The sequence below is a fragment of the Leucopleurus acutus genome (assembly GCF_964270905.1).
Source record: "Leucopleurus acutus genome assembly, chromosome: 8".
Taxonomy (NCBI): domain Eukaryota; kingdom Metazoa; phylum Chordata; class Mammalia; order Artiodactyla; family Delphinidae; genus Leucopleurus; species Leucopleurus acutus.
In genome coordinates this window covers 105,136,937-105,153,658 of record NC_139151.1, presented here as the reverse complement: position 1 = coordinate 105,153,658, position 16,722 = coordinate 105,136,937, and positions in this window count along the sequence as shown.

Sequence of the window (16,722 nt, the reverse complement as noted above, 5' to 3'; positions counted from 1 at the left end):
CGAACCCCCCAACGCTGCAGTTTGGAGCAGAGAAGGCAAGTGCCCAGTACCCCACATGACTCAGACCTGACGCCCGGCCCTCAGGCCTCTGCACCTGACGAGGAAGCCCCTGACAGGAGGCCGCCCCTCGGGCATCTCCGGGACCTGAGGAGAGGAGCCCCTGATAGGACGCCCAGCTCTCAGGTGACTCCATGACAGGATGGCTGCCCGAGCTGTGTGGCTGACAGGGTCTTGGTTCTCCGGCCTGGTGTCAGGCCTGAGCCTCTGAGGTGGGAGAGCCAAGTTCAGGATATTGGTCCACCAGAGACCTCCCAGCCCCACGTAATATCAAACAGCAGAAGCTCTCCCAGAGATCTCCGTCTCAATGCTAAGACCCAGCTCCACCCAACGGCCAGCAAGTTCCAATGCTGGACAACCTTTGCCAAACAACTAGCCAGACAGGAACGCAACCCCACCCATTAGCAGAGAGGCTGCCTAAAATCATACAAAGTTCAAAGACACCCCAAAACACACCACCAGACGCAGCCCTGCCCAGCAGAAAGACAAGATCCAGCCCCATCCACCAGAACACAGGTACCAGTCCCCTCCACCAGGAAGCCTACACAAGCCACTGAACCAACCTCACCCACTGGGGGCAGACACCAAAAACAACAGGAACTAGGAACATGCAGCCTGCGAAAAGGAGATGCAAAACACAGTAAGTTAAGCAAAATGAGAAGACAGAGAAATATGCAGGAGAAGAAGGAGCAAGGTAGAAACCCACCAGACCAAACAAATGAAGAAGAAATAGGCAGTCTACCTGAAAAAGAATTCAGAATAATGATAGTAAATGTGATCCAAAATCTTGGAAATAGAATGGAGAAAATACAAGAAACGTTTAACAAGGACCTGGAAGAACTAAAGAGCAAACAATGATGAACAACACAATAAATGAAATTAAAGATTTTCTAGAAGGAATCAATAGCAGAATAACAGGCAGAAGAATGGATAAGTGACCTGGAAGATAAAATAGTGGAAATAACTAACACGGAGCAGAATAAAGAGAAAAGAATGAAAAGAATTGAGGACAGTCTCAGAGACCTCTGGGACAACATTAAACACACCAACATTCGAATTATAGGGGTCCCAGAAGAAGAAGAGATAAAGAAAGGGTCTGAGAAAATATTTGAAGAGATTATAGTTGAAAACTTCCCTAACATGGAAAAGGAAACAGTCAATCAAGTCCAGGAAACGCAGAGAGTCCCATAGAGGATAAATCCAAGGAGAAACATGCCAAGACACATATTAATCAAACTATCAAAAATTGAATATGAAGAAAAATATTAAAAGCAGCAAGGGAAAAGCAACAAATAACATACAATGGAATCCCCACAACGTAAACAGCTGATCTTTCAGCAGAAACTCTGCAAGCCAGAAGGGAGTGGCAAGACATATTTAAAGTGGTGAAAAGGAAAAACCTACAACCAAGATTACTCTACCCAGCAAGGATCTCATTCAGATTGGACAGAGAAATTAAAACCTTTACAGACAGGCAAAAGTTAAGAGAATTCAGCACCACCAAACCAGCTTTACAACAAATGCTAAAGGAACTTCTCTAGGCAAGAAACACAAGAGAAGAAAAAGACCTACAAAAACAAACCAAAAACAATTGAGAAGATGGTAATAGGAACATACATATCGATAATTACCTTAAATGTAAATGGATTAAATGCTCCAATCAGAAGATATAGACTGGCTAGGGCTTCCCGGGTGGCGCAGTAGTTGAGAGTCCACCTGCCGATGCAGGGGACACGGGTTCGTGCCCCGGTCCGGGAAGATCCCACATGCCGCGGAGCGGCTGGTCCCGTGAGCCATGGCCACTGAGCCTGCGCGTCTGGAGCCTGGGCTCTGCAACGGGAGAGGCCACAACAGTGAGAGGCCCACATACCACAAAAAAAAAAAAAAAAAAAGATATAGACTGGCTGAATGGATACAAAAACAAGACCCGTATATATGCTGTCTACAAGAGACCCACTTCAGACCTAGGGATGCATACAGACTGAAAGTGAGGGGATGGAAAAAGATATTCCATGCAAATGGAAATCAAAAGAAAGCTGGAGTAGCAATTCTCATATCAGACAAAATAGACTTTTAAATGAAGACTATTACAAGAGACAAAGAAGGACACTACATAATGATCAAGGGATCAATCCAAGAAGAAGATATAACAATTGTAAATATTTATGCACCCAACATAGGAGCACCTCAGTACATAAGGCAAATGCTAACATCCATAAGAGGGGAAATTGACAGTAACACAATAATAGTAGGGGACTTTGACACCCCAGTTTCACCAATGGACAGATCATCCAAAATGAAAATAAGGAAACACAAGCTTTAAATGACACATTAAACAAGATGGACTTAATTGATGTTTATAGGACATTCCACCCCAAAACAACAGAATACACTTTCTTCTCAAGTGCTCATGGAACATTCTCCAGGATAGATCATATCTTGGGTCATAAATCAAGCCTTGCTAAATTTAAGAAAATTGAAATCGTATCAATTATCTTTTCTGACCACAATGCTATGAGACTAGATATCAATTACAGGAAAAAAAAAAAACTGTAAGAATACAAACACATGGAGGCTAAACAATATGCTACTAAATAACCAAGAGATCGCTGAAGAAATCAAAGAGGAAATCAAAAAATACCTAGAAACAAATGACAATGAAAACACGATGACCCAAAACCTATGGGATGCAGCAAAAGCAGTTCTAAGAAGGAAGTTTATAGCAATACACTTCTACCTCAAGAAACAAGAAAAATCTCAAATAAACAACCTAACCTTACACCTAAAGCAATTAGAGAAAGAAGAACAAAAAAACCCCTAAGTTAGCAGAAGGAAAGAAATCATAAAGATCAGATCAGAAATAAATGAAAAAGAAATGAAGGAAACAATAGAAAAGATCAGTAAAACTAAAAGCTGGTTCTTTGAGAAGATAAACAAAATTGATAAACCACTAGCCAGACTCATCAAGAAAAAAAGGAAGAAGGCTCAAATCAATAGAATTAGAAATGTAAAAGGAGAAGTAACAACTGACCCTGCAGAAATACAAAGAATCATAAAGGATTACTACAAGCAACTATATACCAATAAAATGGACAACCTGGAGGAAATGGACAAATTCTTAGAAAAGCACAACCTTCCAAGACTGAACCAGGAAGAAATAGAAAATATAAACAGACCAATCACAAGCACTGAAATTGAAACTGTGATTAAAAATCTTCCAACAAACAAAAGCCCAGGACCAGATGGCTTCACAGGCGAATTCTATCAAACATTTAGAGAAGAGCTAACACCTATCCTTCTCAACCTCTTCCAAAATATAGCAGAGGGAGGAACACTCTCAAACTCATTCTACGAGGCCACCATAACCCTGATACCAAAACCAGACAAAGATGTCACAAGGAAAGAAAACTATAGGCCAATATCCCTGATGAATACAGATGCAAAAATCTTCAACAAAATACTAACAAACAGAATCCAACAGCACATTAAAAGGATCATATACCATCATCAAGTGGGGATTATCCCAGGAATGCAAAGATTCTTCAATATATGCAAATCAATCAGTGTGATACACCATATTAACAAACTGAAGGATTAAAAGCCATATGATAATCTCAATAGATGCAGAAAAAGCTTTGACAAAATTCAACACACATTTATGATAAAAACTCTCCAGAAAGTTGGCATAGAGAGAACTTACCTCAACATAATAAAGGCCATATTTGACAAACCCACAGCCAACATCATTCTCAATGGTGAAAAACTGAAACCATTTCCTCTAAAATCAGGAACAAGACAAGGTTGCCCACTCTCACCACTATTATTCAACATACTTTTGGAAGTTTTAGCCACAGCAATCAGAGAAGAAAAAGAAATAAAAGGAATCCAAATCGGAAAAGAAGAAGTAAAGCTGTCACTGTTTGCAGATGACATGATACTGTACATAGAGAATCCTAAAGAAGCTACCAGAAAACTGCTAGAGCTAATCAATGAATTTGGTAAAGTAGCAGGATACAAAATTAATGCACAGAAATCTCTTGCATTCCTATACAGTAATGTTGAAAAATCTGAAAGAGAAATTAAGGAAACACTCCCATTTACCATTGCAACAAAAAGAATAAAATACCTAGGAATAAACCTACCTAAGGAAACAAAAGACCTTCATGCAGAAAACTATAAGACACTGATGAAAGAAATTAAAGATGATACAAACAGATGGAGAGATATACCATGTTCTTGGATTGGAAGAATCAACATTGTGAAAAGGACTATACTACCCAAAGCAATCTACAGATTCAATGCAATCCCTATCAAATTACCAATGGCATTTTTCACAGAACTAGAACAAAAAATTTCACAATTTGTATGGAAACACAAAAGACCCCGAATAGTCAAAGCCATCTTGAGAAAGAAACACAGAGCTGGAGGAATCAGGCTCCCTGACTTCAGACTATACTACAAAGCTACAGTAATCAAGATGATATGGTACTGGCACAAAAACAGAAATATAGATCAATGGAACAGGATAGAAAGCTCAGAGATAAACCCACACACATATGGTTACCTTATCTTTGATAAAGGAGGCAAGAATATACAGTGGAGCAAAGACAGCCTCTTCAATAAGTGTGCTGGGAAAACTGGACAGCTACATGTAAAAGAATGAAATTGGAACACTTCTTAACACCATACACAAAAATAAACTCAAAGTGGATTAAAGACCTAAACGTAAGGCCAGACACTATAAAACTCTTAGAGGAAAACATAGGAAGAACACTCTTTGACTTAAATCATAGCAAGATCCTTTTTGACCCACCTCTTAGAGAAATGGAAATAAAAGCAAAAATTAAAAAATGGGTCCTAGTGAAACTTAAAACTTTTGCACAGCAAAGGGGACCATAAACAAGACAAAAATACAACCCTCAGAATGGGAGAAACTATTTGCAAATGAAGCAACTGACAAAGGATTAATCTCCAAAATATACAAGCAGCTCATGCAGCTCAATATCGAAAAAACAAACAACCCAATCCAAAAATGGGCAGAAGGTCTAAATAGACATTTCTCCAAAGAAGATATACAGCTTGCCAACAAACACATGAAAGGATGCTCAACATCACTAATCATTAGAGAAATGCAAACCAAAACTACAATGAGGTATCACCTCACACCAGTCAGAATGGCCATCATCAAAAAATCTACAAACAATAAATGCTGGAGAGGGTGTGGAGAAAAAGGAACTCTCTTGCACTATTGTGGGAATGTAAATTGATAAAGCCACTATGGAGAACAGTATGGAGGTTTAAAAAAACTAAAAATAGAACTACCGTACGACCCAGCAATCCCACTACTGGGCATATACCCTGAGAAAACCATAATTCAAGAAGAGTCATGGGGGCTTCCCTGATGGCGCAGTGGTTGAGAATCTGCCTGCCAATGCAGGGGACACGGGTTCGAGCCCTGGTCTGGGAGGATCCCACATGCCTCGGAGCAACTAGGCCCGTGAGCCACAACTACTGAGCCTGCACGTCTGGAGCCTGTGCTCCGCAACAAGAGAGGCCGCGATAGTGAGAGGCCCGTGCACCGCGAGGAAGAGTGGCCCCCGCACTAGAGAAAGCCCTCGCACAGAAACAAAGACCCAACACAGCAAAAATAAATTAATTAATTAATAAATCCCTACCCCCAACCTCTTCAAAAAAAAAGAGTCATGTACCACAATGTTCATTGCAGCACTATTTATAATAACCAGGACATGGAAGCAACCCAAGTGTCCATCCACAGATGAATGGATAAAGAAGATGCGGCACATATATACAATGGAATGTTTCTCAGCCATAAAAGAAACAAAATCGAATTATTTGTAGTGAGGTGGATGGACCTAGAGTCTGTCATACAGAGGGAAGTAAGTCAGAAAGAGAAAAACAAATACCGTATGCTAACACATACATATGGAACCTAAAAAAAAACAAAACAAAAAAAAACATGGTTCTGATGAACCTAAGGTCAGGACAGGAATAAAGACACAGATGTACAGAATGAACTTGAGGACACAGGGAGGAGGAAGGGTAAGCTGGGATGAAGTGAGAGAGTGGCATGGACATATATACACTACCAAACGTAAAATAGCTAGCTAGTGGGAAGCAGCCACATAGCACAGGGAGATCAGCTCGGTGCTTTGTGACCACCTAGAGGGGTGGGATAGGGAGGGTGGGAGGGAGACACAAGAGGGAGGGGATATGGGGATATGTGTATACATATAGCTGATTTTATTTGTTATACAGCAGAAACTAACACAACATTGTAAAGCAATCATACTCCAATAAAGATGTTAAAGAAAAGTGGAGTCTTGCCAGCCCGGCAAGGCTGAACCCCACTTGGGCCACTTATTCCGTCTGTGCCCTGAGCAAGTTCTTACTGTGTGCATTGGTTTCCCTGTTGCAAAGTGGGGACATTAGCGGGACTTCCCTGGTGGCGCACTGGTTAAGAATCTGCCTGCCAATGCAGGGGACCAGGGTTCGAGCCTTGGTCCAGGCAGATCCCACATGCCGTGGAGCAACTAAGCCCGTGTGCCACAGCTACTGAGCCTGCGCTCTAGAGCCCGCGAGCCACAACTACTGAAGCCCGTCCACCTAGAGCCCGTGCTCCACAACAAGAGAAGCCACCGCAACAAGAAGCTCGCGCACTGCAAGGAAGAGTAGCCCCCGCTCGCCGCAACTAGAGAAAGCCCGCGCACAGCAACGAAGACCCAACGCAGCCAAAAATAAATAAATACATGAAAACATTTTTTTAAAAAGTGAAACTTGGGGGGACTTCCCTGGTGGTCCAGTGGGTAAGACTCCACACTCCCAATGCAGGGGGCCTAGGTTTGATCCCTGGCTGGGGAACTAGATCCCACATGCCGCAACTAAGACCCAGCAAAAATAAATAAATATTTTTTTTAAAAAAAAAGAGTATTAGAACTTTAATTAAAACTTTAGAACTTTAATTTTTTTAAAAAAAGTGAAACAGGAATTCCCTGGCGGTTCAGGCGGCCCAGTGGTTAGGACTCCACGCTTCCACTGCAGGGGCCATGGGTTCGAGCCCTGCTCGGGGAACTAAGATCCCGGAAGCCACGCGGCATGGCCAAAAAAAAAGTGAAACAATGCCTCTGAGAACACAACAACGAAGTAGAAAGAAAATGAGCAAATGCACAAAGAAAAACTGTAAGAGACCCGTGAATAGAAAAAACACCTGTATGTTTCTTCTCTGCTCTGCTCTTACGACCACCCTCACACTTCTCCGCACTCAGGACTTCATGTCTGGCCCCCCAGTGTGGAGCTTTCCCCGCACCAAGCAATCCTCAGAATCTCGGGACACCAACTGAGGGTCCTACAGCTGAATTCTGACACCATCCACCTGGGGAGAGCCCAGACCCGGTCCCACAAGACAGCCCCACTTCAGACGCCCATGGCAGGTCAAGGTTGTCACCTGTGCTTCTGACCGACAGCGATAAACTAGAGATTTCCATGACTCCCTCCTCAGGGCTGACTGTTTGCTAGCAAGCCTCAGAATGAAGGGAAACAGTTTCCTTACTACTCACTTATTACAGAGGATACTAAAGGATGCTAATGAACAGCCAGGTGAAGAGGCACACAGCACAGGCCTGGACGGACCCTGAGCCCAGAAGCCTCTGCCCCCGTGGACTTTGGAGTCACCACCCTCCTGGCACATGAATGTTCCTGTTCACCAAACCTGAAGTTCTCCAAACCCGCGCTTTAAGGATTTTTAACGAGGCTTCATTATAGAGGCATGACATTTATTTTTGGCGGGGGGGGGGGGGGGGGGGAGTTTTTTCCCAGCTTTATTGAGATATAATCGACATGGAACACTGTGTATGTTTAAGGTGTACGACATGATGATCTGATACACGTAGATATTGCAGAATGTTGACCACCATGGCCTCAGCTAACACCTCCACCGCATCCCATAATTACTAAATTGGCAGGATTGATTAAATCATTGGCCGCCAGTGATTAACTCGACTTCCAGCCCTTCTCTGCTCCTCAGAGGTTGGGGGTGAGGCTTGAAGTTCGAGCTAGGAGCTTTCCGAAAGTCACCCCATTAACATAAATCAGGTGTGGCTGAAAGGGACCAGTTATAACAAAAGACACACGTTCCATTCTGGTGACTTTTATCCTTTAGGAAATTCCAAGAGTATGTTTTAGGAACTCTGCCCCAGAAACAGGGATGAAGACCAGATATACTTTCCTTATTATAAATCGCAACACAGCTTGGAAATGGTGTACAGCAGGGGTCCCCAACCCCTGGGCCGTGGACCGGTAGCGGTCTGTGGCCTCTTGGGAACCCGGCTGCACGGCAGGAGGTGAGCAGTGGACGAGCGAGCGAAGCTGCATCTGCCGCTCCCCGTCGCTCGTATTACCGCCTGAACCATCCGCCCACCCCTCGTCTGTGGAAGAACCATCTTCCACGAAACCGGTCCCTGGTGCCAAAAAGGTTGGGGACTACTGGTGTACAGGGTGTATAATGCAGGGAAATGGTTAAGGAAATTCGAGAGGATCGGTAACGTTTCTAGGATGATTTGCAGGAAAAGCCAGCAGGAAGGAAGGACTAGAGAAGGGTCAGATTCACGGGAGCCCTCAGTCAGCTGCAGATCTGATGGGTGTTGGTAGCGGCAGGTGGGCAGCCAGGAGGTCTTAAGGAAGGCCCAGAGCTCCCTCTGGGACCGTGGAGGGCTACTGCTGTCACAGCAGGATGGGGACTCATTGAGGAGGTCCCACCAAAGCAAAATTGGCCAAAGTGGTCCCAGCTGGACACCTGGGACCCTCCAAACACCTCCCCTCCCCTAGAGACTCTTGCCTTCTCGTTCTTGTCACATCCCCATCCTTCCACTGGGGATGGGTATCTGGACCCTTGGGACCAGTGGCCTTTGTCCTTCCCTGAAGATTGGGGAGGGGTCCAGGGGTGGGTGCAGGGCTAGGATGATGGGACCTGTCTTGCTGCCCCAGCAGGAGTGGGGCACCTGGAAACTTAAGACCACCATTCCGCACCTGTCCTTCTTACCTGATGTCTATTCCAGAAGGAGGGGATTTGCCTGGGCCGAGGTGGCGGTTCCCAGGCTCCCTTCAACTTTGACCTTCCTGATTTCTGCTGTAGCCTACCAACATGGGTGTTAATACCTAACACTTCTCTCTAATTTCCCTCACTTTTGTTTTTTTTACTTAAACCCTTCCTTTAGCTTTGTCATGAGCCATTAGAGCTATGAAGTCCTAGCCTTGATGTAGCAGCTGTTTATTGACACAGATTAAACAAATGCCTAACTGTGAAAATCGATACTGTGTTCCTGTGTCACTCGAATCTCATCCTGTGCCCGGACGCACCCAGACCACTTTCGGTTCCAGCCTCCACTGATCACTGGCTATGGTCTGGAGCCAGTGCTCGACCCTCTCTAAGCCTCAATTTCCACCTCTGAAAAGTGGAGGGGACCTGGCAGGTGAGGTCACTGGAGGTCAGTTTACAGGTGGACTGCCTAGTGACCCACAGCAGGTGTGGGAGGTCTCCGCCTCTACAAGGTGTCTGACTCTGTCCCAGGCCAAGCTAAGCATGCAGGCTCCGCCCACTCCATCACTACCTTTCATCCAGTGCTTGCTGTAGGCCAGGTGCTGTGCCAGGCCCTTTGCCGTGAGATACCCTGCTGTGAAAATTAGTAAAGGGAAACCTCATTAAAATGAATTCAGGAGGCCACAAGGGGGTGCTCTCACCACTTGACCTTAATTCAGATTCTCCTCAGGAAGTGACACTGCTTACTTACTACATCCCGCAGGAGAAACAAAGATTTTCTCCTTGCCTGGCAACAGCTCAGCCAATGAGAGACTGTCATAACTCAGCCAATGAAAGGCCACTACACTTCCAGCCCCCAGTTTCCTCCAGTGGACTTTTTGTTTATAACAGTCCTTCCCAACTCCCCCTTCTCCTCTATAAAAGGGTTTCCTCTCCCCTGCTTTACTGGACTCGCACGTGGTTTGCCATGTTTGCATGTCTGTATTGCAATTCTTTGCTGCTCCTGAATAAACCCGTTTGCTGGTAAAATAACTGGCTATTTTGTTGTGTTAGGTTAACAATATTTAATCCCCCCCAAAAATCCCATTGTGTTAGTCAGGGTTGTCCAGAGAAACTACCAATAGGATATATATAGATATAGAGAAAGAGATGTATTATGAGAGATTGGATCATGCTGTTGTAGAGGCTAAGTCTCTCAATCTGCTATCTTCAAGCTGGAGACCCAGAAAAGTATAATTCTACTACAAACCTGAAGGCAAGAGAACAAGGGAGCCAATGATGTAAGTCCCACTCCAAATCCAAAGGTTAAAAACCAGGAGCACTGATGTCCGAGGGCAGAGGTTGGATGTCCGAGGGCAGAGGTTGGATGTCCGAGGGCAGAGGTTGGATGTCCCATCTCAAGCAGAGAGCAAATTCACCCTTCCTGGGGATTTCCCTGGTGGTCCAGTGGTTAAGAATCTGTCTTCCAATGCAGGGGACACAGGTTCGACCCCTGGTTGGGGAGCTAAGATCTCACGTGCCACGGAGCAACTAAGCCCGTGTGCCACAACTACTGAAGTGGCACGCTCTTCAGGGAGCGTGTGTGTCCCCTGCATTGGCAGGCAGATTCTTAAGCACTGCACCACCAGGGAAGTCCCAATAAATAAATATATTTTTTAATTATGAAAAAGAAATTTTCCCTTCCTCTCCCTTTTTGTTCGATTCAGGCCCTCTGTAGGTTGGATGGTGCTGTCTCATTGATGAGGGCAAGGCCACCTTCTTTACCCACTCTGTGATTCAAATGCTAATCTCTTCTGGAAACACCCTCACAGACGCACCCAGAAATAATGTTTTACTAGCATCCCTCAGCCCCGTCAAGTTGACACATACAATTAACCGTCACACTCATGTAATTCTCACAATAATCTCACAATAATCTTTTATTATCCTTTAATTATCAATACAAATAAGGAAATTGAAGCTGGGAGAAGTTAAAAAAACACATCCAAGTCCACACCGCGAGTAAGTGGAGGCACCTGGATTTGAGGCCAGGTGGCCTGTGTCCCGAGCCTCACTGGGGAGGTTTGTGCCAGCAGGGGAGGAAAAAACTATTTTCCTCTACCCATCATAGGTTCTCCAGCCAGGGCTCTAGAAATGAGACGGACCAAAGACAGGTTAATAAGAAAAAGGTAGGGACTTCCCCGTTGGTCCAGTGGTTAAGACTCTGTGCTTCCACAGCAGGGGGCACGGGTTCGATCCCTGGTGGGGGAACTAAGATCCCACATGCTGGGCGGTGCAACCAAGAAGAATAAAAAGACAAAAAGAAGTTTATTAACGTGGTCATCTCATGCGGACACAAGGGAGCACGAGTGATGAGTAACCCACTGCGTTCATTAGAACTTGACCTTAAATACTATCTTAGCTTAAAACCGAGGAAAAGGGTACTTGGGCTTTGAGGTGGGAGGGTACAAGTTATAGGAAGGTGACTGGGAAAGAACGATAATCAAGCGTTGTTTAGGAAGGTTTGCTACGCAGGTTTGTTTTTTAAATTTTATTTTTATTCATTTATTTGGCTGTGTTGTGTCTTTGTTACTGCACGCAAGCTTTTCTCTAGTTGCGGCGAGCGGGGCTACTCTTCGTTGAGGTGTGCGGGCTTCTTATTGCGGTAGCTTCTCTTGTTGCAGAGCACAGGCTCTAGGCACGCAGGCTTCAGTAGTTGCAGCATGTAGGCTCAGTAGTTGTGGCACACGGGCCCTAGAGCACCTTGGCTTCAGTAGTTGTGGTGTAGGCTCAGTAGTTGTGGCTCACAGGCTGTAGAGCACAGGCTCAGTAGCTGTGGCGCACGGGCTTAGTTGCTCCACAGCATATGGGATCTTCCCGGACCAGGGCTCAAACCCGTGTTCCCTGCATTGTCAGGTGGATTCTTAACCACTGTGCCACCAGGGAAGTCCCACTATGCACATTTAAGTCTTATCTTCTCTATTGATGAGAGTTTCAAGTTCTCTACCTCCTTGACAGGAGGAGACTCTTCACAAAAGGAAATTGCCTTTATGAATAAAAATTTTCGGGAATTCCCTGTCGGTCCAGTGGTTAGGACACGGCGCTTTCACTGCCATGGCCCCGGGTTCAATCCTTGGTTGGGGAACTAAGATCCCACAAGCCGGTTGCACGGCCAAAAATAAAATAAATAAATAAAAAAAAATTTCCTTCACAAAGGAAAACCTGTGCCCCATCTTTAGAGCTTTTCCTGTGTCTACTGGTTCTCAATGGCCTTTAGGTCAAAATAATTCAAAGGCCAAAGGGGCCTAGTTTGCGGTGGCATGTCTGGTGCCTCCACCTGCCTCAGAACTGCTCTCAGCCACTCTGAGTACCCTGTGCCTGGAGGCCCAGACTCCATCAGAGAAGCCTGTTGAACTCAGAGAAGTTGATCCAAGGTTTTTATCTCACCATCCTTGATGCAGAAGTCTTCAGACTTCTGTAGGGTGGGGCGTGGCTGAAGGAGGGCTGCTGGTGCTATTACAGCCTGCTCTGGGCAGGACCCTACCGGGGTACAGAGTGCTGTTGGGTCACAGGGAAGAGGCAATCCCATCAGATGTTAATGTTCGTTGCTTTCACAGCCACAAAAGTACCTCCCCCAAGCAGCCAGCCCTTATTCCAAGCAGAAACATCTGAGCCACACTCGGAGAGTTAGCTGCGGCTGCTGCTGCTGCTGCTGCTTCTCTTGTATTAAAAAGATTCAACCAAAAAGAAAGAAAGAAAGAAACAACAAAGAACAACAAAGAAAAAAATTAAAAGAAAAAATAAATAAAAACAAAACGATTCAACTTTCCAGAAAGAAAACCAAATGTAAAGTGAATGTCATACCTAGCAAGCCTTACAAAGAGGGTTTGACAAATTGTCCCAAAAGTCTTAACATTCATAACCTTTGGTCTGATAATATCAGTTCTAGGAATTTGTCCCAAAAAAATATTCAGATATGTGGAGATTTATGTTTGTACAAAGATGTGCATCATGGCTGGATTAATAAATAGCAAAAATGGGATAAATGCAGATGTCCAACAATATAGAATTGCTCAAATAATTATGTAACAGTCATATAGTAAAACCTATGGAATCATTATCAAAAAGCAGATTGTTGGTTGCCTGCAAAGGGGAAGGAGTGGGGAGGGATCATCAAGGGCAGGAGGAACTTTTGGATGCGCTAGATGTGTTCACTATGTTAATCGTGGTGATGGTTTCATGGGTGTATACAGATGTCAAAACTTACGAAATCATACACTATAATTATGTGTACTTTATTGTGTCAACCTTAAAATAAAATAGCCAGTTATTTTACCAGCAAGATGATTCAGGAATTCCAATTTGGGACATGCAAGCTATGGCAAACCACAGGCAAGTTTGGAAAACTAAGGAGAGGAGCATTCTTTTATAAAGGAAAGGAGGGATTTGGGAGGGGCTATTATAAACAAAAAGCCCATTGGAGGAAAGCCAGAGTTCAGGGTGGTGATAGTTTCTCATTGGCTGAGTGGTGGTGGTTTCTCATTGGCTGGGGTGGTTTCTGGGCTAGGAGAAAACTTTCTTCCTCTTGCTGTAGTAAATCAGTAATCTTCTTCCTTCTTCTTTTAAACGTAAAACTTGAAAGCATAGAAGTACTAAAAGAGAATATAGGAAAATTTCTTTATGACCCTAGAGTGGGGACAATTTTCTCCATAAGTCAGAATTTGGAAGCCATAAAAGAATAATAAATTTATAGAAAAAAAATTCATTAAAAAAAATCAAAGTCAAAAGACAAATTGGTTAGCCCTCAAGGAAATGCAAATCAAAACCATAATAAGATACTCCTTCATATCCACTAGGATGGCTATAATCAAAACGACAGTGGGAATTCCCCGGCAGTCAAGTGCTTACAACTCCACACTCTCAATGCAGGAGACACGGGTTTGATCCCTGGTCGGGGAACTAAGATCCCACATGCTGCACAATGTGGCCTAATAAATAAATAAATAATTTAAAATTTTTTTAAAAATCAAAACTGCAGGTAATAACAAGTGTTGATGAGGATGTGGAGAGAGTGAAGCCCTCATACACTGCTGATGGGAATGTAAGATGGTGCCTAGCCAAACAGCGGAAAGAAGCCAAATAGCCACGAACAGATGAACGGATTTTTAAAGGTGGTACATCCATACAATGAGACAACATTCAGTCACAGAAAAGAATTAAATACTGACGTGCACCACCACACAGATGAACCTCAAAGACACGGCGCTCGGTGAAAGAAGCTGGACTCAAGGGCCCCATGTTGTATGATTCCATTTATATGAAATGTCCAGAACAGGCAAATCCACACAGACCTAAAGTAGATTCGTGCTCAGAGTAGATTGGTGCTTAAGCCTGAGAGAGTTGGGGGCAAATGGGAAGCGACTGCTAGTGGTAGGAGGTTTCTTGTGCAGATAATGCAGATTTTCCAAAATTGACTGTGGTGATCATTGCACAACTCTGTAAATATACTAAAAACCATTGAAAATACACTTCAGATGGATGAATTATATCTTATATGTGAATTTTATACACACACACACACACACACACACACACACACACACACGCATTTCTTTTTTTTGGCCACACTGCACGGCTTGTGAGATCTCAGTTCCCTGACCAGGGATTGAACCTGGGCCACGGCAGTGAAAGCCCGGAATCCTAACCACTAAACCATCAGAGAACTCCCATGAATCATATTTTGATAATGCTACTTTAAAAAAGACACACTGGTGAGGGTATGAGGAATAATTTTATATGTCAACTTGACTGAGCCACTGGAGGCCCTGAACTTCGGTCAAACATTATTCTAGGTGTGTCTGTGAGGGGGTTTCTAGATGACATTGACATCTGAATCAGTGGACTAAATAAAGCAGATTGCCCTCCCAAATTTGGGTGGGCCTCATCTAATCAGTTGAAGGCCTGTATAGAAAAGGCTGACCTCCCCCTGAGTAAGAGAGAACTCCTCCTGCCTAACTGCTTTGGAAGAAGGACATCAATTTTTATCCTGCCTTCAGACTCAAACTGAAACATTGGCTCTTCCTGGGTCCTGAGGCTGCTGGCCTTCGGATTGGAACTACACTACGGGCTGTTCTGGGTTTCCAGTTTGCCAACTGCAAATCATTATTATGTGAGCCAATTCTTTTTTTAAAAAATTTTATTGAAGGGCTTCCCTGGTGGTGCTGTGGTTAAGAATCCACCTGCCAATGCAGGGGACACGGGTTCAAGCCCTGGTCTGAGAAGAACCCACATGCTATGGAGTAACTAAGCCCATGCACCACAACTACTGAGCCTGCACTCTGGAGCCCACGATCCACAACTACTGAAGCCTGCATGCCACAACTACTGAAGCCCATGTTCCTAGAGCCCGTGCTCCACAAGAGAAGCCACCACAATGAGAAATCTGCACACCGCAAGGAAGAGTAGCCCCCGCTTGCCGCAACTAGAGAAAGCCCGCACGCAGCAACGAAGACCCAATGCAACCAAAAATAAATAAAATAAAATAAAAAATAAATAAATTTATTAAAAAAAGATTAAAATTTTTGATTGAAGTATAGTTGATTTACAATATTGTGTTAATTTCTTCTGTATAGAAAAGTGACTCGGTTATACATATATATTCTTATATATATATTCTTTTCCATATTCTTTTCCATTATAATTTGTCACAGAATGTTGAATATAGTCCCCTATGCTATACAGTAGGACCGTGTTGTTTATCCTGTATATAATAGTTTGCCTCTGCTAATCCCAAACTCCCATTCCTTCCTTCCCCTACCCCCTCTCCCCTTTGGCAACCACAAGTCTGTTCTCTATACCTGTGAATCTGTTTTTGTTTTGCAGATGTGTTGACCTGTATTTTAGATTCCACATATAAGTGATATCATATGGTATTTGTCTTTCTCTTCCTGACTTTCTTCACTTAGTATGACAATCTCTAGGTCCATCCATGTTGCTGCAAATGGCATTATTTCATTCTTTTTATGGCTGAGTAATATTCCATTTTATATATATATATATATATATATATACCACATCTTCTTTATCCATTCATCTGTCGATGGACATTTAGATTGTTTCCATGTCTTGGCTATTGTAAATTGTGCTGCTATGAACATAAGGGTGCATGTACTTTTTCGAATTATAGTTTTGTCTGGGTATATGCCTAGGAGTGGAATTGCTCTATCTTTAGTTTTTTGATGAACCTCTGTACTGTTTTCCATAGCGGTGAGCCAATTCCTTATAATTATTACTTTATATTATATTATATATAAAATTGTATGTATATGTATGTATATCTCCTATATCCGATTGGTCTGTTTCTCTGGAGAACCCTAATACAGAGGGCAAACAGTAACACACATCAACACTGTGCACACACAAGGCCTTGACCCAGCTATCACAGTTCTGAACATCCACTCTATTGATTGACTTCCAGGTGGGCAAAGTGACCTTTGTATAGTTATTCACTGCAACAATGTTATAGGGCAAGAGACAGGAAACACCCTGTGTCACGCTCTGTGTTACAGGGCACAAATAGACTGTGGTAAAATAAACCATATTGATAGAACACTGTGTACCTGAAACAATTGACA